The sequence below is a fragment of the Mus musculus genome, chromosome 14, assembly GCF_000001635.26.
Source record: "Mus musculus strain C57BL/6J chromosome 14, GRCm38.p6 C57BL/6J".
NCBI lineage: Eukaryota > Metazoa > Chordata > Mammalia > Rodentia > Muridae > Mus > Mus musculus.
In genome coordinates, this window is record NC_000080.6 from 25,297,762 (window position 1) to 25,321,245 (window position 23,484).

Consider the following 23,484-nt stretch of genomic DNA (forward strand, 5'->3'; position numbering starts at 1 on the left):
TTCTATTCCTGCACAAACATCATGACCAAGAAGCAAGTTGGGGAGGAAAGGGTTTATTCGGCTTACACTTCCATACTGCTGTTCATCACCAAGGAAGCCAGGACTGGAACTCAAGCAGGTCAGGAAGCAGGAGCTGATGCAGAGGCCATGGAGGGATGTTCTTTACTGGCTTGCCTCACCTGGCTTGCTCAGCCTGCTTTCTTATAGAACCAAGACTACCAGCCCTGAGATGGTCCCACCCACAAGGGGCCTTTCCCCCTTGATCACTAATTGAGAAAATGCCTTACAATTGCATCTCATGGAGGCATTTCCTCAACTGAAGCTCCTTTCTCTGTGATAACTCCAGCTGTGTCAAGTTGACACAAAACTAGCCAGTACAGCTACATTGGAGGGACAGGCAGACCAGAGCTGCCCTTCAGTATGGAGCAGGGAAGAGGAGGGAGGGAGGGAGGGATGAAGGGAGGGAGGGAGGGATGCAGGGACGGGGGGGGGGTGCGGGGGGGAGGCTGGATTTATTGCCCACGACTCCCAGGCAGGCACTGTGCAAATACCATTAATCCCAGGAACAAGCTCTCAAGCTAGACATTATTAGTTCCCCACTGGACAGTTGTCATAACTGCAGCTCAGATGGTAGAGGGGCTCAGTTCACCGCTAAGACTTGCATCTAAATTCAGATTCGGACGCGGCTAACCTACAAGCTAACCTGCTCCCTACGGTTATATGTCATGCCCCCGGTTGCCACCTAGAAGGATCAATAAGGAGAGGGAGCAGGGTGGCAAGCCCCATGCACCACTGTTACTTGGACAACCCTGTGGTTGGGGATGGACCCTTCATACCTAGATAAAACAGGCTAGACCCGGAATTCACAAGCACTTGGTGCCTGCAGAAAAAGTATTAGCAAGAGACTGATATGGGCTGCAGGCATCTGTCTGCAAATTTCAAAGTCGTATCTTTGTGTAGTCCTGCCAAAGACAGGTCTGAATAACACAAAAGGTACATGACCTGCTTGCGCACCTCTGAGGTTGGGAGATGGCTTTGTGTGAATCAAATGGCTCATACCTCCACCCTTAGCCGCAATAACTGACCAGGAGCCTGAAACACTATCTTTGGACCTGATGTTGCTCCTCCTCTTCCTCTTGCACAGAAGGTTCAGATGATAGAAGCAGTGGTCCCAGAAACTGTCTCTCACCTGTAAGCATTCTGCAGGCTGAGGTCATCATGGATGCATGACGGTGCCACACGGCCAGGTTTGCCAGGCCCCTGCCGCTGCTGTGCAGTTTGCATGCCCCCCACATTACTTAATCCTCAGAGTGGCCTATGAATAAGCTCAAGGCATACAAACCAAAGGCAGTGCAAGATCATGCTGCTGAAAAGTGTCGCAGATGAGCCTTGCACTCCTCCTTCTGGGTCCAAGTCCCTTTCCCTACAGTCTCAGCTCTCCTCTGGGCCATTACTATCCACATTTCTACTGTCCCTCGGGAGCTGATATTGAGCCCCTGCTCCTGAATGTTTGGTCTCTTTGGGCTCTGCCACCATGGGGTTGTACCCTGGGGTCTAACCCAGGGCAGTTTCTAGCTCTGCCTATCTGTTCATGAAACCCTCTCCCTTATGGAGTTAACCCTTTGGCCCACAGCATGGCCACTACACTCTTGCTCTGGAGCCAGCCCCACCTATGTGTAGAGGCTGACACAGAACCTCCTATCATTGCTGCTTATGTTTGGGTCTAGCTGGGATGGGAGGCCTTGTCTGACCCTGGAGGTCAAACAAGGCAAGGAAGACTTCCCTAGTGGGAGGGTACAAGGCAGGAAAAAGGTGTCCCAGACAAAGAAACAGCGTGTGCCGAGCCCAGAGCAGAAGACAGCCCAGATCTCAAAAGCTAAAGGCAGTCAGGATAGCTGGGCGTGGTGGCTCCTGACTATCATCACAACACCCTGAAGCTGAGGCAAGAAGATTGTCTTGACTTTGAAGCCAGCCTGAGCTACAGAGTGAGACCTTGTCATAAAGCTTAAAAAAAAAAATAGCAATAAACTAAAGGCAGCCAAGGTGCATAGAGCTGGTTTTGGTGAGAGAAAAGACACAGATGTGGGTGGGAGCAACGTACAGACTAAGGCCTGGCAGCACACTGACGCCTCCAGCAGTGTGCTGTGGCCAGGGCTGTGCCTCTGAAGTCTCTCTGGCTTGAAGAATGGCAAGTCCCCAAGGTGGCATCTTTATCTGAAGCTCACAAGTGGGGCCTGTGCACTGGGGACTAGGCTTACCCTCAAACACAGGTGCAAACAGACAGGATGCTGCAGTCCCTGCTCACCAAGTTGCTCTTCTGCCTCTCTCCAGTCACTAGGCTGGCTCAGAAGCTCACTAGCTGGTTAACTGCAGGGGTACCTATCACCTGCTGCTTGGCTGCAGCTACATCCAACTACAATGGCCTTGCGGTCTCCCTCTCAGCAGAGTGTAAGCACTATGAAGGGAGCCGTCTCAGCTCTGATTCCCCTCTCAGTCACTCCCACATGGATTGTCAACCCAGGCAAACTGCAAGGTGCCAGCTGCGCAGTGGAATTGCCCACATCTCCATTTACCATCCAGCAGACGAGGTTGGCTGTTGAGCCACCCAAAAGTGGCCCGTCGACTGGGAAATGAATGTTTTGGTTGGTTCAGTTTGTCAATGTGCATGTTTGCCATTCTAGGCTTGAACTTGGGTCCTTGTCCATGCTGAGCAGGGGCTCTGCCACTGAACTAAGCCCAGCTCAGGATTCACTTCGTATTTTTGAAACAAGGTCTAGTGAAGTTTCCTGGGATGGACTTAAACTCACTCTGCGGTCCACAAAGACTTTGAACTTGCAATCCTCCTGCCTCAGCCTCCTGAGTAACTGGGATTTTGGCCTGAGCTACCAGATCTGGTTTAGTTTCATTTCAGCTAATTTAAATTTAAATGGTTGCCAGACTAGACATACCATAGATGGTAAGCGGGAGGGAGCGGCAGCGTGGGAACAAAGGAGTGGAGGGATGGAGGAGAGAAAGGAAAATGAAATAATTAAAGAATTCTTTTCTCTTTATTTGGGATTGGCCCACAAGCCTTGAGCATTTCACTGTATGTGGCATATGATATGGTATTTTGATGCATTCTCAAATCAGGATTGCCTTCACTGTCCCAGCTCCTCATTCATATTGTCGCCTCCTCTCCCTCCCCCTGCTCCCCTTCCTATCCCACTCTCCAGCTCTGGGTTGTGACTATTTTACTGCAGGCTCCACTTACAAGTGAGCTCCTACAAAGCTTGTCCTTCCTTCAGAGAATAGCAACAGCAACATGGAGTCTTCAAACTTTCAAGAAAGGCCTCCAAATGGTTGAAGCAGAAGGCAATGTTTGTGTACATCAAGCAGCCTGGGTCCTCCCAGGTCTCAGAACTCAGAACCAGGGCATGGACATCAGAAAGGAGACAGCAATCAGTCACCCTCCTTCACTGCCCTGCCAGGAGAAACTGAGCCCAGACAAGGGAAGGAATGGCTCAGGGGAGCCACCCTGGATGTCAGCCTCTGAGTTGTTGAGTCCCTGGGCCCTGCCTTCACCATCTGCTTCCCCTCAGGTAAGCTGAGAAGGCACATATGAAGCAGAGAGAGGAGGAGCTCACAGTTTCAGATGTGGGTGTGACACTCTGTCTATCTTACACACCTCCTGCCCTCCTGTCCTCCAACCCCATCTCTGCATTAGTTAGTCGTGCATTTCAGGACACTCTAATGAAGTATGTCTTGAGTCTCCTTTTCACGGCTAATGAGGAGACAACAAGGACTTGACGAATACCACTACAATTACTGGAGCAGCGAAGCGAGGGCCTCTGATTAGATGTGATAATTTGCAAGGCTGGGCTCTCCGCATTAAGTTTGCAAACAGTTTAAAAATCACTTCCTCTATTTATCCAGCTAATCCCTGTTTAATGACTCCAGACCCAAGGAAAAAAAAAGGGGGGAAGTGTCTCTTTAAAAATTAATAAATAAAAAATTAAACCACTAACAAACTCAAAGCTTATTTGCTGAGAAAGGGGAAGTAACAGGAGTGTGGGAGATTGTCATCTCCTCAGAAAGACTCCACCAATGTCGCACAGACCTGAAGGACCTTCCTGTCTCCAACAATGGTCACTGTACCTCATCCACTGCAGTCTCTAACCTGTCTGCCTATTCTCTCCCTGCCAGGACTTATTGTCTAGCATCGAAAGACCAGATCGCTTCCTGCTGGTATATTTGATGGCCTAATTCAGAAACAGCTGTAGGTGGTCACCTGTCTCCAAATACAGCAGCAGGGACGAACATGGGGAGGAATTTGTTCTCACAGAGGATTCTTTATAATCCTGCTATGCAAAGTGTGGTCCCTGGACCAGCAATGACATCCCCAGGAGCTTGTCACAAAAACAGGACACCAGCCCCACCCAGACCTGCCAATTCTGAGTCTGCCTTTTCCCAAGTGTGGACATGCCACTACATGTGAACTGTCACTGTGGCTGAGCAGAATGGCTTTATGGCAGATCATTTTTCTGTCCCCAAGGGTAACCCATAGAGACACTGCTTTGTTGACTTCCGTGCTATTGATGGATGCATTTGCTCTGTACTTGTCATGGGGGTTCTGCAGAGCCTTGTAGATGGGATTGCACCAAAGAAGAGAGTATTTGGGGAACTCTGGGTGCCAGCACAGCTGGATTTGAAACAAAGGAGACCAATCATGTTCTGCCCATAAAGGGGTATAGGAAGGACAGAATTACAACTAAATTCTAATTAACATATTCAAGTACTACATACTCAAATATACCACCCTAGTCTCCAAAATAAATTCCGATTTACACGTGTATACAAGTAGACATGTACACAGCCATAAACAGACAGAATTGATTTGCCTGAAAATTTAGAGTGTTCAGAACTAGAAACTATGCCCCATGAAATCCAGTGAACACTTTATTTCACCCTCAGAGCTTTTTGGAAGTTAAAAAAAAAAAAAAGAGTCTTAGCCTTACTTTAAAGGAGGGCAAATTAAGCCTAGAGAGAGAGAGAAAATGAGAGAGAGAGAGAGAGAGAGAGAGAGAATGAGTGAGAGAGAGAGAGAGAGAGAGAGAGAGAGAGAGAGAGTTCCAAGATCTTCTGCTCATCAAAGGTGGCTCAGAAGAACAGGTTAGATTGTGCGTTTCATCGTCCCTTGGAACACAAGAGTTTGAGGGTCACCGAAGGCCATTTATCAACTTTTTTCCTCAAAAGAATTGATAGCCTAACAGGGCATGTGGAATTCTAGACACATAACTCTGAAGGAACATGGATAATATACCACCAAGATCATGCTTCAGTTAACACACACACATACACACACTCATTCACACATACACACACATATAAAGTCACATACGTATACATACTCACACATATACATACCCACCCATATATACACACATAATCATTTACACATACTCACACTTACATATACACTCACAGAATGCATACACACACTCACATATACATACCCACACATACACATACACTCGCACATATAACACACTCACACATGTACACACACACTCACACATACACACCCACTTACATACATACACACATGCACACACACATGTGCACACACACACACACATACATACACACCAGAGGCTGACCTTAGCCAGTGAAGACCAAGGAAAGGAACCGTCAGGTAAACAAGGCTGAGAAAAGTGGAGAAGACAGGTAAAAGCCTTCAGGGACAAAGCACAAAGTGACACTATGGGGGAAGAGCAGGTAAAGAGGATGCTGGGTAGGGACATGTGAGGGCCAGGGGCCCAGAACCCACCCTGACTTAAACCATGACCCAAGTCAGCAATTGCTTTCAGCTGCCTCGGCATACACATCTGTAAAATGGTTTTATTCCTTTCTTCTATAAGTGTGCCTGGCTCTGGAAGCTTGAAGCTGTCTTCTGGGCATGCGGAAATCCTTCACACACAGGAGAGCTCAGGTGTCAGGACAAGAGGGAAGGGCAGCCGTGAGATCTTGACATACTGGCTGGCCCTCTCCAATTTTCGAAGGTCTGGCTCCTAAAAATAGAAGACTCCATAGGTCTAAAGTTCCCAACAGTACAACAGACAAAGAGGAAAGAGTCGAATCCCAGTCCACCTGAATTGAAGTCCTCGGCTTTGTCATTTACAGTTTTCCCTTGGGCATGCTTCCTCGGGGTCTTCTCCTGTCAATGTGGCTACATGAGAAAGTAGGAGGAACAGGTTAGACCAGAGAAGGGACTGGCTCTTAAGAAAGTAGAGAGCCTTGCACCTCCAGCATGTTCCTCCAAAGCAAATACAGACAGTCCTATGTGAGGGATCCACATGGCGCTTGATGACCCCTGCTGGAGTCCTGTGCAGACAGTCATGTGGCCCTTTGGAGAACAAAGCCCTAAGCATCGCACATAGCATGATTCCTCTGGGGTAGGAGCAGCCACTTCTGTTTGCAAACAGAACACTAGACAACAAACTACAAAAGGGACTTGAGGGAGTTTACTCCTGGGGCCCAGGATCCTGGGCAGGGGCAGTGTGGCTGGAAGCAGGCGTACCTTTTCAATTTGTAATCGCTTTTGAGTCATATTCAAAAACATTCCAAGATGAAATAAAGCGAAAGAAGGCTCAAGCTGCCCTGCAGTTGGGAGCCCTTTGGGGAACTGAAGTGAGCAAGCCAGCCCCTCTAATCCAGATGGACAGGCAGACAGACAGATAAACAGCTTAGAGGCCAAGGTCCCACAGGGCCTGAGGAATGGGCTGTCCCACCCCAGCCCAGCAGGCAGTGGCTGCCCTCTCACCCAGACCCCTGCTGGCAAGCACCGTCCACTCCCTGATCTTCCCGGAATGGACGCTTCCCCAGGCTCATTGCAAAACATCCTGGCTGGAGCTGCAGCCAGGAGTCCAGAAGCAAAGCTCCCTCTGCAGAGCGAGATGCCGCTTCCTGAGGACATTCCGGCCTGGTGTGAGGGCCTGTGGCAGGAGAGGGCAGGAAAGGCCAGGCAGTCATCGGCAGCCAAACTGGGGCCACAGCAGGGCCACGTGCTCACTGGGACGACATCTGGCTGGAGCCATAGCCCAGGTTTTAGAGGACTTGTAATCAGGCACCTCCTCAAGCCCTGCCACCGTCTCTGCTGCAACCCCCTCCACCAGACCCACTGCAGACTCGCTGGGCTTGTTAAGGGAGAAGGGAGCCTCCTTATAAAGAGATCCCTATTCGCAGGCTGCTCCACACACCACGATCCCTTTGCAGAGCTCCAGATTGATTCCAGCCTGGACCAGCTGTCACAAGGGGTCACCCAGGCCCTTCTCTTAACCCCACAGGATGGCAATTCCTTCACCTGGGTTAGAAAGAGATTTTTTTTTTTTTTAGCACAGAGCTCCCTTTTCAAATGTCATCCTCCTGAGAACCTGGCGAGGAATAAAAACACTGAGTGTGACACTGGTGAGAGGCAAGCAGAGAAGCCTGGATTCCAGCCCCTGGGCAGAGCCTAGGAAGCCTGGAGACTCGGAAACCCTTCTGAACATCAGGAAGCCACAGAGACCCTGGCTCTGGTTCTGTCCCTCTGTGCCCTCTCTCGGGCATCTCATGCCCAAAGCAGGTGTATTCTCTACCGCTCTCATCTTTGTCTGGCTAAATTCCAGATCCCAGTACTCACTGTCCACTGGACACCACCTAGATATCCGATAGGCTATAAGAACATCCAAAGCCATCACCTCACACCTCCCCTAATGCAAATGGCTCCTGTCATCAAATACCATTACATCAGCTCTTCTGCACCTTCTAGATTCTCTCCTGGTCAGGATTCACTACTGCCAACATTACCACAACCACAGCCTTCACCATCGCTGTCACCACCATCAACAGCAGCACCACAACCACCACTATCATCACCATAATCATCAGCATCACTGCCAACTTAAAAAAAAAAAGCCACTATCATCATTGTCACCACCAAGACCATAAACATCGCCACCAATATTACAAACATTACCACCATGACCCATCACCATTACCACCACCAAGACTACTACCATCACCATAATCATCATCAACACCGTCGATACCATCACCACAAACACACAAATATCACGGTCAACATCATCACTTTGTCATTGCCATTGCTGTCAACACCACCACCATCACCATCTTCACCAGCACACTCCCTCAACTACTGCCATTGCCTTTATCATCACCTCATCGGTACCATCAGGGTCAGCAAACATCACCATCATCCATTTTAACATTATCCTATCCCCTTCCAGTGTCTCTTACCATCTCTGTGTTCCCTTCCTGCTCAATCCCCTACCTCTTAAAGCACAGGCAGCTGTGATCATGACCATCACGGCTTATAACTTCACACTGCCCCCTCAGAGCAGAGTTCAAATGCCTTGAGATTTGACAGTTTACAAATCTAGCCTAGAGTTGCAAATCTCAGCCTCCAGGGAGAAAGCACCAACCTCCAGTATCCCGCGTACAGCTCCTGAGCCCATCTGTAATTCCTCCATCTGTCTAAACACATCCACAGATCCTGATGGTCCAGCAGCCACAGCAACTGCTGCAGTCGATAATGAGCCCCAAGACCCGGAACTACACATGTCTCCTTGATAGCAGTCTTGCCGTGCTGACCTGGCCCAGAACAGGAGAACAATGTGAGAGTGGGTTGGGGGAAGGGAGTTAGAAGGATGGAAGCAGAGGAATGGAGGAAGTAGCAGTGAATATCCAGAGGTCTCAGCATCATGGCTTCCCCCGTGGGAAATCTAAACGCCCTTCAGTAGAGTTCAAGCAACTTCAGCTCAGAAAAGGCACCCCTTCTTATTCTAACAGACCCGTGAAGGAGGCCTTTGTCCCGATGCTCTCAAGCCAAACACCAACCTTTCTGTCTCAGCTGTAGAAGACACTGCCTTACCGCACGACTGGGGCTGATGTGACTCTATACTCTGCTAACAAATGTAGGACTAGACCCCCTTCTTCCCCAGAACCCACAGGGAAGCTGACATTTGCCTCCCAGCCAGAGGTGTTGCTGGGGGCCACATCTGGAATGTGAGACAAGCCTGTCCTCAGATTCTGTCACCTCCATGATGGGAGGGGAATTCCACTGGAAAGGAAGGCTCTGTCCATCCCACCCAGGCCTCTCTGGCCTTTGCCGCACACCAGACACTGCACTGTGGTCGGGACTCTTCATTAGGCTATAGTCTCCTCTTTAAAATGAAGGCAACCCTGTCTGGAACTTTGGGGCCCACAGAACAATGATTTCATTGTCTTGGGGTGTGAAGTCCAGTTCCTTACATGGGGCTGGCTCTCGGGGGTCACTGACCTGCTCTCAGCTTTCACTCTGCACAGGACCCACCAGTGCCCCAAATCTTGGCTCTTCAGGAGAGCACAATCAGGTGTGGCCACAGCAACCATAACAGACTGAGGACTGGAACCTCCAGACTCTGTAGGAGGCAGCCTGGGGCAGCTGGCTCCTTAGGCAATGCATAGCCAACCAGAGGGATCTCAGACCAGTGGCTGCTGCTGGCCCCAGTCCTCCACGGACAGAGCTCAGTGCCAGCCCTGCCCTTCCCTTCTCTGATCTACACACACAGTTTCTCATTCCCACATGGTGCTCACCTCCCCACATTTCCTCCTTCCTCACCGCCTCTTCTCACCTGCCCTTTGTGCTGTCTCCCACTTGTCCTGCACCTCTTCCTGGCCCCAGTTTATGGCCCTGAGCCATAGGTGACCTTTGTCCTTATTGGTCCTCTGTGTATCTATGTGGGGTTCCCTGCCTCTCTTTCTTGGCCCTTCCCTCTCTTCTGTCCACACATAGCTGTTTCCTTCTACCCAGTTCCTCTCTCAGGACCTGCTCCTACCTCAGCCTTTCTCTTGTCTCCACTTTTACTTCTCTGCCTCTTGATCCAGCTGTGTCTGAGTGACAGTGGCTCCCTCCCTGAGTGTGGTGCCCACCTCCCCCCCCCCCATCTTTCTCTCTTTCACAGGCTATCTATATCCCTCTCTTTCCCCATGCAGCTGAGGGCTCACTTTCACAGTTGCCTTGGATGGGCACTCTGTGAACAAGGCAGGGGAAAGAGCGGGAAGCATGGAATTATGACTGGGCCCCTGGCTGTGCATGGGGTGGAAATGCAGAGGCTGGGATGTCTAAGAGACCCTGCCTAGATCACTCTGCTACAGGGCCATCTTCCCAGGAGTATAGTAAGGGCTCCTTCCTCTGCTGGTGCCAGAGCTGCTTCCTCCACAGACTCCTACCTGCAGTGGGTAGCCCCAGCCCTAAACTTCTTTGGGTTCTTTGGACCCATATTTTCCAAACCTGTCGACCTCAGCCCAGAGGGGAAACACCACAGTCCCCAGATATACCAGAAAGGCAGTACCCACATCTTTAGGAAGTCATGTCTGACCCTGTTGGCTGGCACGGGGCCCTAGGTCCCTGTGAGGACAGCAGCCTCTTAGCTGTGCTGAGCTGTCTACCTCTCCACCCGAAGCCTCCTGCTCCAGAGCACCCTGGGCCCTTTGTTCTAGACCTGGAGCACAGCCAGTCTCAGGATGTCCTGAAAGAGTCTATACTCCAAGATCACTGGGGAGGCAATGTCACTGAGCCTGAGCCACCCTGCTGGGGGCTCTTGGGAGGAGTGTTCCACAGGAACCTCTACTACCCCTAAACTGCACCTGAGCTCAGCAGCTCCACCTGTCACTCACACATTCTCCCTCCTGGACACTGTTCAGGGGACAAAGACCATGGCCCATGAATACCCTGCCAGCAACCTTGTGGTATCAGCGATGCCTCCAAGCCCCCATGCGGGGAGCCAGTTAACTCCCCTAAGTTCTACAAATCTCATCGCCCACTCAAGCTTGCCTCCCATGGGACTCACGACCTCTATCCACCCTGTACATCCATCCCGAGTGAGAAATAAGACAGACACACAGCTTGGACTCCCCATGCTGGTAGACCCAGCCTGACATCTTGGTTTATGAATGTGTAACTTTGGACAAATAACTTACTTCCTGAGCATATTGGTGTGGGTCAGTGTCTCTCTGGTCTGTTCTTGTGCCAGCTGAGAGACCTGCTATAATCTTCCTAGAAACAGGGTCCATGAAGCTGAGCCACTCAGCAGACCAAAGGAGGTAGCTGTCCTTGCAAAGTGTGTTATTTGCTGTTCTTGTTAACCAAAATAAAGAAGGAAAGAACTTCCAATCTAGAAATCCGAGGACATCCACACGACACCAGGAGGAATAGCAAAACATGAAGGGAGAGAGAAAGAGAGTGCACCTGTCCAGACTGTCTCGGCCTCCCAGAACATTGCTCTGTATCAGGCCTGTTCTACTGTCTGCAACCTCAGACACGGAAATGCTCTAAAATGAACCAAGTGCAAACAGAGTCTCTGAAATCCTTGGGACCAGCCAGCCACGGTGCGGTGGCTAATCTCAGTTACTCGGGAAACCGAGATAGGAGTCTCTTTGACTTCAGGAGTTCTAACCTACATGGTTCTTGAGTGCCCACACTACGTTCAGCAACAATGTGGTGACTCCTGGAATGAGAGCCATAGGAAAGGTTGAAATCCCTGGGACAGAAGTGCTTCTGATATGGATTGTCTGTGTACACATGATGAAATGCCTTGGGTATGGCACCAATATTTAAAGACAAAATTCACTTCTTTTCTCTATATAGCTCATAGCCTGGAGGTAACTGTGTACAGACTTTTGTGTAGTTACATTCTGTCTAGGAGCTGTGAGTTTTCTTCTTGAAGTACCACACAGCCTTCCAAAAGCGTTGGATTCAGGAACATCTCAAATTAGGAGTTTCCAGAGTGGGGATATCCAACATGTACTGCCTTAACAAACAGGTAATGAGCTCCCTGTCTCTGGTGATATGCAAGAGTATCTCTGCAAACCTTGGCAAGAGTGTTGCCCACGGATTTTTCTTGAGCCTTCTGTTTTCCTTTCTGTTACTATAAGATTATTCAGTAACAGAGAGCTAAATGTTTTGTTTGTTGTTTGTTGTTTGTTTTTGGTTGGTTGGTTTTTTGAGACAGGGTTTCTCTGTGTAGCCTGACTGTCCTGGAACTCACTCTGTAGACCAGGCTGGCCTCAAACTCAGAAATCTGCCTGCCTCTGTCTCCCAAGTGCTGGGATTAAAGGCGTGCACCACCATTGCCAGCTGTTGTTTGTCTTTCCCTGGAAAGAGTATAGAATGGGGTTTCACTATGTAGCTCAGACTAAATTAAAACTTAGGGTCCTTCTTTTCTCAGTTTCTGGGATCCCAGGTCTATGCTACCACACCTGGCTAAATGACTTTACTTAGTCTGCCCCCTCCATCGCCATAGCCACTGTCTCCCCTTTGTCCCGGTGATGACAGTAGCTCTAAGGTACTCCCCTGCATCCTGTCTGTCCTCCTCTCCCTCTTCTCTTCCCATACAGCAGATAGAATAAACTTCCAGAAGCAGGGGTGAGGCCAGGGTAGTCCGGACTCTGTAGCATGGCTACCAGGGCCCTTCTTTACTGTTTGCTCTGACTGCCTCTCCAGTGCCTTTACCACACCTGCCCTGACGTCCAGCCAGCCAGAACCACTGAAAGCCACTCTTCCCACCTCCCTCCTCTTCCTCTCCTCTTCCCACCTCCCTCCCTTCTTCTCCCTCTTCTTCCTGTCCTCTGGCTTGCGCCCCTCTCTCTTTGCAGGAACACTCTCCATTTCTTTGCCATGTGTGCCTCGCTGACTCCTGCCTGTCCATCATGCCCAAACTTCTACCTGGCTCCTAGTGACACCGTCTTCCCCATACCTAATCTCAAGGGAGTCTGCATCTCCCTCCTCCTCAAAGCCTGCAGCCCTGTGTGTGGGACACAGCTCATGTCCTCCTCCCAGGAATGGGGTCTAGAGGTCAGGGAGGGAGGGTGCTGGCAATATCACATGGGTTCCACCCATGCCAGAACTTCACTCTGTCTGGGAAAACACTGTCAAAGGCAGGGCAGAAGAGCAAGGAAGACTCTGTGGGCGGGACACAAGCTGGGTGGAGGCTGCTTAGCCTCCCCTGAAGCTCAGTGAACAGTGGGAGGGTGAACCACAGCTTGGCCAGGACATCGCAGCACTGTCCCTTGGCCCCAGGGACACCATCTCTCCACATGCTGAGCCAGGATTGACAGGGATAAGAACCAGCAGACAATTCCTGCTGTCTGGGCATTTCCTCCTGGATGAAGTAACAGGCATCTGTGTTTCCACTGTCCCCAAACTCCAAAGTCTCTGTGCCCCGTTTGGAATTCATCCCAGGCAGGACTTTAAGCACCAGGCCTGGCTAACATTAGCTCACAATCTCTAGGGCCTGGCATAGATTCTTTACTGGTTCCCAGGAGTCGGGGACACAGAAGGGATTCCCCCTCACCTTCTTTGAACCCATCAGGGGCAGCCATTTAGGGGTGTCAGGCAGGGCTGTGTGGAACAGTCAGAGCCCCAGGCCACAGCTAACCATCTGGGTCCCCCACCCTGGACATTGAAGAAGGAACAATCAAATGAAGACCAGAACAGCCACACAGCCCTGCCCCAGACCCAGTACACCACCCCACTGCTCCTGCTTCTAATTACTGCCTCCAGGCCCCGGGACAGGGCTGGTGCCTCTAACATTCACAGATCGTGGCCCCTGGTCAGGCGTGGCTGGTATTATTTCTGTTTGGTTGATATCAAGTGATAGAGTGAGACACATAGAGACAGACGAGGTCCAACCGCTATATGTATAAGGACCAAATTCATACTCTGCACTGGGACTATACAGATTCTAGAATGTTCCTTGAAGATAGCAGCCGGATTTAAGGGTGCACCCAGCACTGGATCATTCAGAGTGGACAGTCTGCTTTTGTGATACCACAGGAAGTGGTTTTCTCTGCACTCCTGCTGTGAGATTGTCTCCTTACAGTTTGGAGAGCAGAGGAGCGCTATTTTAGACCCGAGTGGTGAAGAGGTTGAGAGCCCAGCAGACCACCTGGCAGCTTTCCCAGTCCCTTATGCTGTAAGCCTGAAGGATTGTGGGAATTTAGGGGGGAGAACATGTAGGAGACAGTAGGAACATGTAGGAGACAGTAGGAACATGTATGAGACAGTAGGAACATATATGAGACAGTAGGAACATGTATGAGACAGTAGGAACATGTATGAGACAGTAGGAACATGTATGAGACAGTAGGAACATGTATGAGACAGTAGGAACATGTAGGAGCGTCTGTTCCAGGTCCCAGAATCATCTAACACCAACTCATCACCCTTGCCTGCTTGTCATCCCACTGGGCCTCCAGTTGCCCCTCTGTGAAATGGAATGGTAAGCCAACCTTATGATGGAAGAAAGGCTAAACAAAAGGAGCAAGATTTCTTTTAAGGGCAGGAGGAAGCTCAGGGCCTGGCACATAGTAGGCCTACAACAGCAGAACTTTGAACAGAGGGGAGGCTCCAAGCCAGCCGGGTGGCTGACTAAGACAGGGGTGCTTGGGAAATGGGGAGGCTGAGAGGTGAGCAGAAAGCCCCGGGGACAGAGGGCAGCTTGACTGGGAGCCCTCAGGTTGCCTCTTGGCAGAAAGCCACCTCTGAAGACAAGCATCTGAGGAGAGGCATTCACAGCAGCGGCAGGGTTTCACCTTGTGACAGCCGAGGGAAGTGCCTGCTCCATTATCCTCCCCGGACTCTCAGCTCACAAAGAAAACAGGATTTCTCCGCATTGTAAATCAGGAGGCTTGGAATGGAAGCCTGAATCATAATTCCCAAGGAGCGTTTCCCAGAGCTACAGAGAGCAAGTGGGTTTTGTTAAAGGAGGTGGACGTATAGGACAAGGTGTCCAGAGTTGACAGCGACTGTCACCGGCATAAAATGACATATGATCATGCTCCCCTCCTCATGAGACTGAGTAGGATTTACAGATTTCTTGGTGACACAATGACAGAAGTGATTGTTGGGTGGGGTCTCCTGGTCCAGTTGGGAGAGCTCTGCCAAGGAGTGGGTGAAGGAAGTCCTTGAGAGGAGGGGCCCCTAGGAGCCCCTCCCCAAAGCTAGGCACTTCCTAAAGTCAGGTGTTGCAGGTCCAACAAGGACAGGTGTCCTGTACCCACAAGTAGCTATAGTCAGTCACCCTTAGATTTGCTGAGTTGTTAGGCTTCTTGAACAGTAGAGAAAGTGAGAGCCAGCCTCTCTGCCTCAAACCCTGCTGGTAGTCCTACACGGCAGGGATGAGTGTGGTCTAACCTGTCAGCTACTGTTCCCACATCCAACTAAGGAAAGATCGAATCAAACCTAGAACTTCACACATGCTAGGCAAGTGCTCTGCCCTTGTGTGTTTATGTTGCATGTTTGTTTATTTGTTTATTTACTTACGTTTTAGACTTGGAGCTTTACTAAGTGTCCAAGCTCAGTAGCTCGGGCAGCCTTGAACTTGCAGTCTTCCTGCTTCCCTTTCCAAAGTAGCTGTGATTATAAGCCTGAGCCACAAGGCCAAGCTAAAAGAGGGAAGCCTTTTTACTCTTTAAAGTATTGCATAAGTTATGCAAGAACACACTCTGTGCCAGCCCGAAGTGGCTCACACACCCCACGCCAGCCCCAAGTGGCTCTCTGCCTCTTCTTAGGAGAACATCAGATCTTCCAGCAATGCCTTGGATTGAGTAAAACATTCTACCAAGTGCTTGGACAGTTGGAATATCTGGGCCTGGCACTCTTATTATAATCAGAAGTCCATCAGTGCCAAGACATTATCTCCAAGAAGCCTCGACAGAGACATCCCCTGTGTGAACCTAAGAGTGTGCCAGCTCCTCTCTAGAGCCAGCTCCTCCTAACTATAGAACTATCTATTTCTTGTTGATGTTCGTACCATCGCTGCTCCAACAACAGAGGAGGTTAGGATGCTCATCACTGATCCCTCCTGAACCTCTCTGGACTGGAACGGCAATGCCTCCCACTTGGGGCATCTGTGCCTAGGGCATGATGTAGATTCACTGGGTTGGGGTAGTGCATGGCCCTGGCAGTTTGAATCTTCCCTTCCAAATGCTCTTAAACGTGTCCTCAAAGATCCCAGTAGAGGAGGAAGTCACATAAGGTGAGGCTGCCAGACAAACAAAGCCACCAGACCCAGTGACTCAGAAACCATAGCTATGCCCCCACCCAACCTCCACTCCCGTTGCTCCAGATACCAATGAGGCTGGCAGACCAGTACTGTGGGGATGGGGAAGTTGTGTAACTACACAACAGGGACAGAAGAAGCAGAGAACACACCCTGGGTGTAGGAGAGCTTCCCTGAAGCCCACTGCCATCTAGGACACTGGAGCAAGGGGGTCAGTGCCAGCACAGACCCTCCCAGACTGCCAGGGTCCAAGTCAACCTCCTAGAGGGTGCCACTTTGCACCAGTGCCTTGGATAGCACAGTCTCAGCTCAGGGAACACCATCTGCCTCCACCGGCTTCTCTGTTGCCATTTGAGGGCATCACAACTATATACACATCTGGAAACTCGACTGTCAATACTAGTCCTTCCCTCATTTACACCCCTCCCCCAGGTGAACTGGTCTCCAGTGGGGTCCACTCTGAGCCCTAGGGTCTCTTTATTCCTGCCTCTCCTTTCCCACTTAGACCTTATCTGACCACATCACACATGGCTCCAGCTTACCCTCCAGAGTATAGTTCCTAGGGAGATGCACAGCTCCTCTCCTGGGCTCTTACAATGTCCATTAGATAGACACTTACTAAACCTTTCATGCCCAGAATGAGCTAAGAGTTCTCGGAATCACGGGAGTTTGTAAGCTTGAAAAGTTTAATCCCAGCACTCGGGAGGCAGAGGCAGGTGGATTTCTGAGTTTGAGGCCAGCCTAGTCTACAAAATGAGTTCCAGGACAGCCAGGGCTATACAGAGAAACCCTGTCTCGAAAAAAACAAAAACAAAAACAAAGAAAGAAGAAAAGAAAAGAAAAGAAAAGAAAAGAAGAGAAGAGAAGAGAAGAGAAGAGAAGAGAAGAGAAGAGAAAAGAAAAGAAAAGAAAAGAAAAGAAAAGAAAAGAAAAGAAAAGAAAAGAAAAGAAAAAGTTAGTCCTCTGGGCCCAGAGGGAGGGAGTGTTACCATGGTGCCCTGGCTCTTAGGTTGCCTGCAGAGCCTGGGAGGTGCGGTAGCGTAAGAAAACTGTGAGGCCTAGACAGAGCACACTGGACAGGGCACGTTGAGAGCAGACACACAAGAACTCAGATGCCATGGTGGGAGGGAGACAGCCGCACTTGCCTTCCTTCCTCATTTGTCTTTTCAGCAGAGAGTGCTCCAAAAGCACTTGAGGGAGACAAATGTGAGCCAGAGAAGCCCTCAGCTCTCCACAAACCTCATGCCAGCCTCTCCCGAGATCACATTTGCCTGCTTGGGGCCAAACTCATTAAAGCAGTTGGCACCAGGTGAAAGATTATCAGGACCAAAGCGCTGAGGAAGGAGGGACACCTTGGATGGTATATGGGGTCATGCTGGGGCTTTGTGTCACTCCTCACATGGGGTCTCCTCCTGGTGGAGCAGGGACATGAAGTAGAGATGGATGGGGGTTTGTGTAAGAAGCAGTCTGGGGACTGAGGTACCACCCTACCAAAGCCTCCTACTGGTTGGTTAGCATCCCACAGCAGGCTGCCCCTTTGCTGGGATGTCTGTCTGAATCATACCCCTGATGGAACCCACTTCACGGGCTAGGAACTCTGTCTCCAGGATGTCTCAGCGGCCCCTCATCCTGCATCCTGGAATATGGATGGGCCTCTTTCCAGGTGCAAAGTAGGCAGATGATTCTCCACTTAAGCATGAGTGTGTGGAAAGTGTGATGACATCTGGACCACTCCGGTGACCTCAGCCTGACTTCTCCTTCCCTACTCCAGCTGGACTTGCTTACAACACACATAAGTAGCGGGGGCCTCCCCCAGGGAGACTAAAACTGTGTTCTGAGAATATCAGACTTATCCCTTACCTTTTCCTTAAGACGGTGTAAGTACCATCCCTCCCAAGATTGCTTCCTGTCCCCTGTCCCCAAGCTGTGTTAGCTACCCCTCCTCTATTCATCATCCCAGCAACACCTGCCCTCCCCCCCCATCAGAACAGTTGAGATAGTCAAATGGAAGAGCTGGGTGTACCCCTGTGAACAGACACCATGACCAAGGCAACTCTTATAATAACAACATTTAATTGGGGCTGGCTTACAGGGTTCAGAGGTTCAGTCCATTATATCAAGGCAAGAACATGGCAGCATCCAGGCAGGCATGGGACAGGAGGAGCTGAGAGTTCTACATCTTCATCTGAAAGCTGCCAGCAGAAGGCTGACTTTCAGGCATGCTAGGATGAGGTTTTGTTTTGTTTTGTTTTTTGTTTCGTTTTGTTTTTGTCGTCTATAGCCCTGGCTGTCCTGGAACTCACTTTGTAGATCAGGCTGGCCTTGAACTCAGAAATCCGCCTGCCTCTGCCTCCCGAGTGCTGGGATTAAAGGAGTGTGCCACCACGCCGGGATTTAGGATGAGGGTCTTAAAGCCCACACCCACAATGACACACCTACTCCAACAGGGCCACACCTTCTAATAGTGCCACTCCCTGGAGCATATACAAACCATCTAATAGTGCCATGTTCTTGTCTTGGAGCATATACAAACCATCACACCCCGCTACCCTTGATCAAAAGTGGGCCTCACTTGTCTGGATGTCCTAAGCCTGGGAACATCGGATGTGAGAAAAAGTTCAGGTAGGGAGGCATTGGTGTCTCGGGAGAGAAGCCGAGCTATAAAGGAGGGAATTATGTGAGCCAAGGCTTGGATACAGGAGAGCCAGCACTGATTGGGAGTTGGTGGTCTTCAAACTTGTCTGTGCGTCAGATGACATGAAAACTGGAGAGCAGTGCCACCTCAGCCTTTGGTTCAGTGACTCTGCACTGGGGACCATGGGCTGGCACTTCAGCGGGTGCCAGGAGATGCCATCTAGCTTTGGAGCCTGTCCCAGCATGGAGGATGCTTTTTTCAGGCACTCAGAAACTATATTTACTCCTCCCCTAGACCCACAGGACAACTGAAGTGGAGTGAAAGCCTGGCACCCTCACCTTGCCTTTGTGCTTACTGTACTGTGGGTGAGCCGCACGCCTCCATACAGAGAGAAACTAATCACCCAGGAGGAGCTGTCTAGAACCAAGGCTACTCCAGCCTACCTCACCCCACTCCCAGATTGAAGGCACAAAGATGGGAAACTGAGGCATGATAACTGTCAGCTTTTTATATTGTCCTGTCCAGACCCCCAAAGTAGTCAGTGACCATGAATTCCAGAAACAACAGCATCTAGCTGGACAGAAAACCCCAGGCAAGGGCCGTCATCCGTGAGGGTGTGGTAGCACCTTGGAGCAGGATATCATCTTTTTGGAGCCAGCTTGCCTCTTGGCCTTACAAGGACTTCTTTGGACAACTCACCAAGGCCAGAGCTGAGGCAGCGCTGGGTGGGACCACACTTTGACAGAGACTACATAATTATGCATATGCCTTTGTCCCCTCTTCCCTCTTCCTTGGTAAGCCTAAAGTTCATGTCAGTACTTCAGAATGGGACCTGGGGGATCGATCACTAGATTCCCTTATCTGTTCTATCTAGGATGACCACACTGACTTCATCTTTGCCTTTCATTACCTGTCTCTTTATTTGTTATGTTGGAATAGATGGCAGAGCCTTGCCTATTGTAACTATCAGAACAACCTAAAACTCCTTTTGCAGAAAGAAAAGCAACTGAGGCAGAGCTATCTGTCGCACCCTGAAGCCGAGGAGTCAGCCATCCTGCTAAAGGACAGGTAGAAGAGATGAAGAAGAACAGCCAAACTTTACACCCAAAGTCTGGGAAGTGAGACATCCACCCCCGTGGGTTTGAGCCCCTGTCTCCACTGTTTGATCTCAGCCAGCTCCCCCCAGAGGACTACAATCCCCACCCCACCCCCAAAGGCACAATCTAGCCCTCTTCGAGAGGCAGGTGTGCCTGCAGGGAGACCAGCCCTGAGAGGGCTTTGCGGCGGGTAGGCCCTCAGCAGATGTGAGAGCGATTATTATAATCTCTCCGCCCCCAGATGGCATGGTCCGGGTTGCCCCCTCCTCCGCCTGCCAGGCCCCTCTCCGCGGTCCCCGGGGACAGGAGCTAAGGACCCCAGCCTGCGAGCTGCCTGCCTCTTCTCCTCGGGGCCCCTGGCCCAGCCTCAGCGTGGGCCTGGCCTCCAGATTGAGCAGCCTTTCTTCAGGTGCAAGGACCCAAGTGGCTGTCAGCAAGCGGTTCCTCGGCAGGGCACCTCAGGCGGGCGGAGGCGGTGGCGGGGGTGGCTCAGCACAGCTAGTGAACAAAGGCCGGCTGGGAGCTGGCAGGGCGCCATCAGGGTTCAATGCACAATGGCCCGAGGGGCTGGCGGCTTCGCTCCTGGCCGGCATTTGCATAGCGTCTGGGGCAGGAACAGGTGCCCGGTCAATAGGCGATTGTGAAGCTGCTGTGTCAAAAAAAGAAGGGGCCTGTATTGAAGGCCAGGCTGGCCTATTGCAATGCAAATAGCATTCAAAGCAGACCGGCCCGGGTTGGGCTCCCCGGAGCCCCTGCCTCATGAAAGCCACTGAGCCAGCCCGGCGGCTGCTGCTGCTGGTGCCCGCTTTGTCTGAGGCCAAAGGGTGGCACTGGCAGTGGGGGCAGGGAGCCCACAGCGTAAGGCTGCGCCTCACGCCTATCCACCTAGGAAGGCTTCCTGGAAGAGGACCAGATGCGCTAGGATGTCGCTGAACTTCACCCAGATACTGAAAGGAAGTTACATGGTGTCTCTGAAGAGTGAAGCAGCCTCCGTGACTATCACAATGAAATCTTCGAGGACAGTCACGTGCCTCCTCGCTTCCCACTGCACGGCCGCTCTGGCCTGAGATTCAGGATCCCTCCTCTTACCTCTGATTTTGGTGCGCCTTCATTTTACCTGAAGTTACTCTGGGTACCAGTGTGATGAATTCTTCCAAGCCTGAAGCAACCCTGCGAGACAAATGCATATCATCATCGTTTAACTAGTGTGGAAACTGAGTTGCCGAGGAATCCTACCATTAGTAGGAGGCACCATTAGTAGGAGGCAGTGCTGGGAAAGACCCCTGACAGCTTGGCTCTGGAAGTTTCCTGTGCTCCAATGCACTGCCCATGCGCTGCTGCCAAGTCCGTCTCATAATGGAACTTAGGTCCAACGAACCACAGAAGTTAGAGCAAGACCAGAATCCAGTAAACTGGCTGCCTGGCTGGCACATACCTCTTCAGCCAATGATAAGCCCGCTGTCGATTAGCTCAGGGACTCTCAGTGCTCCTCTGGAGTAGCCTGCCTCAGGAGCGGGAAGCCTTAGGCCTCGCGGGTCCTCCACACAGAGATGAGGAACCAGGGCCTGCGTCGAGAATTCGGAAGCAGCCTACAGCTGTGACAGGGCTGATTATGGCCATCTATAGGGACGTCACAGGATGGGGCTGAGGCAGTGTGGAGGTCAGACGATTGTCAGCTGAATTCATTGGCTTATGGGGTGGAGGGAACCAAAGGCAGTCCTTAAAAACTTCTTGGTGACAATATCAAAGGTTTCCATTTATTTTAGTGTGGGTGCACATGCATATGGAAGCCAGAGGACAACCTCTAGTGCTACTCTCCAGGCACCTCCTGCCTTTCCACTGTGACAGCTCTCTCGCTGGGTCTGGAGCTTGCTACCGGTAGACTGGTTGGCCAAGAAGCCAGCTCCAGGGATTCACCTATCTTTTCTTGTGCCAGGCATTACCTCCTGGGCCACCTTCCTGAGAATTTTTACATGTGTCCTGGGGCTCAGACTCTGGTCCTGTGCGTGCAAGGCAAGCACTGGCTGGCTGGCCTATCACTCCTGCCCTTTTCCCTTTCCATCAAAACAGTTTTGAGTGTGTCACACTAAACCTGTGTTGCTTTTAGAATCAGAACAAGAATCGATTAGGATTATAGACCTTAACAGTAGAACAACTGAGCAGTGTGAACAAGGGCCTGGATTCAATCTCCCACACTGCAAAGTTAATTAGCCGGAATTAAAAAAAAAAAAAAAGCTATGAGGTGTTTTTAAAGTTGAAAAATAAGAACTGACCTTCCTGATTGCCCAAGAAAGGAGGTACAGGGGTTACAGGGTTTGGGGATAGAGCTTGGCACTGCAGATAGTATTAATTGAGAGTGGCTGTTCTTGTCAGTGTCACGGTACACACGCCTGATAGCTTGATATTCTACAGATTCGCATCCACTCGGTCAGTTAGTCCTCAGAAATGCTGTGGGGATGGAAATCACACACATTCTGTATTCTCATTTGCACACGAACAAAGGTAAGACTCAGAAAGTTCACATGTGATTCATCCAAGGCTATGAAGGCAGAAAGGAGCCTAGAGGAGTCACCCCTAGATAGGGAAAGCCAGGAGGATATTTGGGGGGAGGCGCCCAATCTGGGAGTGAGTCCTGCTGTATCTAAACCCAGACAGCACCGTTCACAGAACTCCACACAACGGGATGCTGGGGCTTCTGCAGAAGGAGGCAGGGTGGCCTCGTGTTCCCAGACCCAGCTCTCTTGGCTGACTTCAGCAGCTCCCTGCAACACAATGCACCCTTCTTCTCCTGGCACACCCACCCCAGTTCTTAATTAAGCTAGCCAATGGTTGTCCTTCATAGCAAAGGTCCAGGCTTCTGAGCTGCCCATTGTTCCACCCTGGCTACCAGGATTCAGTCTCCAGTAGACACCCATGATGCTTCAGGTCCCAGCATCTGAAGACCCAATACTTTGATCACAGCAGACTCAAATCCCTTTATCATCACAGAGACAGCTATTATTAAGGGTTTCTTGGTATTATTGTCTATAAAATAAATCACAAAGTATGTGTGGGTTTGTTTCATAGAAACCAAATGTGTCCACACTCACAGTAACAGAGAGTAAGACATAGTAGAAAGATCTGGAACCCAAGGCTTGGGTGGATCCCAGTAGAAACTCGATTCATTCTCTAACAAACCAGGTAGCCTTAGGTGGCCTGTGGCCTGGTGGATTCTCCGTTGTCACAGGTTTAGAATGGCTGTCATAAAAGAGGTATGTCTGTGAAGAAATTCTTGGAAAATGCAAACCAAATGACCAGAACATTTAGAAAGCTGGGTGTAATTGGAGCCAAATGTGTCTCCCCTGATTCCATCCTGAGGAAGTCAACCTCCGGATTATGATGTCCTAAGAGAGGAAAGCCATTCCTCAAGACCTTTACTGACTTTCTCCTAGTGACGGAGTTGGCACTTGGGTGGCCATGACAGTAATCCCCTGAAAGATGGAGAGGTATTGGGCAGAAGTTCTCGACATTGAAGGAAGTTGCTGAGACCTTCCCATTGCAAGCTCTGGACAGAACTGTCTGTGTATCAGCAGTAGACAGACACAAGACTTAGCCATCAGAACCAGGATTCCCTGCCTATGAATGCAGTGGGGGCACAGAGAGCCTGTCACGAAGAAGCCAGCAGTGGTAGGGC

At 50.5% G+C, this 23,484-nt stretch overlaps 2 long non-coding RNA genes across 10 annotated transcripts in view; both read right to left on the reverse strand.

Moving 5' to 3' along the window:
• Nucleotides 1-23,484, reverse strand: part of Zmiz1os1 — a 151,773-nt gene that overhangs the window by 42,748 nt on the left and 85,541 nt on the right. For 3 of the 7 annotated variants that reach the window (XR_874460.3, XR_001781189.2, XR_003951080.1), the window contains exon 2: nt 20,901-20,981. The exons of 1 other annotated variant lie outside the window; for it this stretch is intronic. This is a non-coding gene — a long non-coding RNA (Zmiz1 opposite strand 1). Of the gene's footprint in view, nt 1-18,135; nt 20,461-20,900 lie in introns of those variants that run through there. 3 more of the 7 variants (XR_003951078.1, XR_874452.3, XR_003951079.1) reach the window with 2 other exon arrangements.
• On the reverse strand, nt 5,860-12,043 carry LOC115486423. Of its 3 annotated transcripts, none has more exons than XR_001781198.1 (2): nt 9,651-12,043; nt 5,860-8,628 (listed from the first exon to the last, which is right to left on the reverse strand). It is a non-coding gene; the product is annotated as an uncharacterized LOC115486423 (long non-coding RNA). The 3 variants fall into 3 exon arrangements; XR_001781196.1 differs by having other exon boundaries at nt 9,613-12,043; XR_001781195.1 differs by having other exon boundaries at nt 9,317-12,043.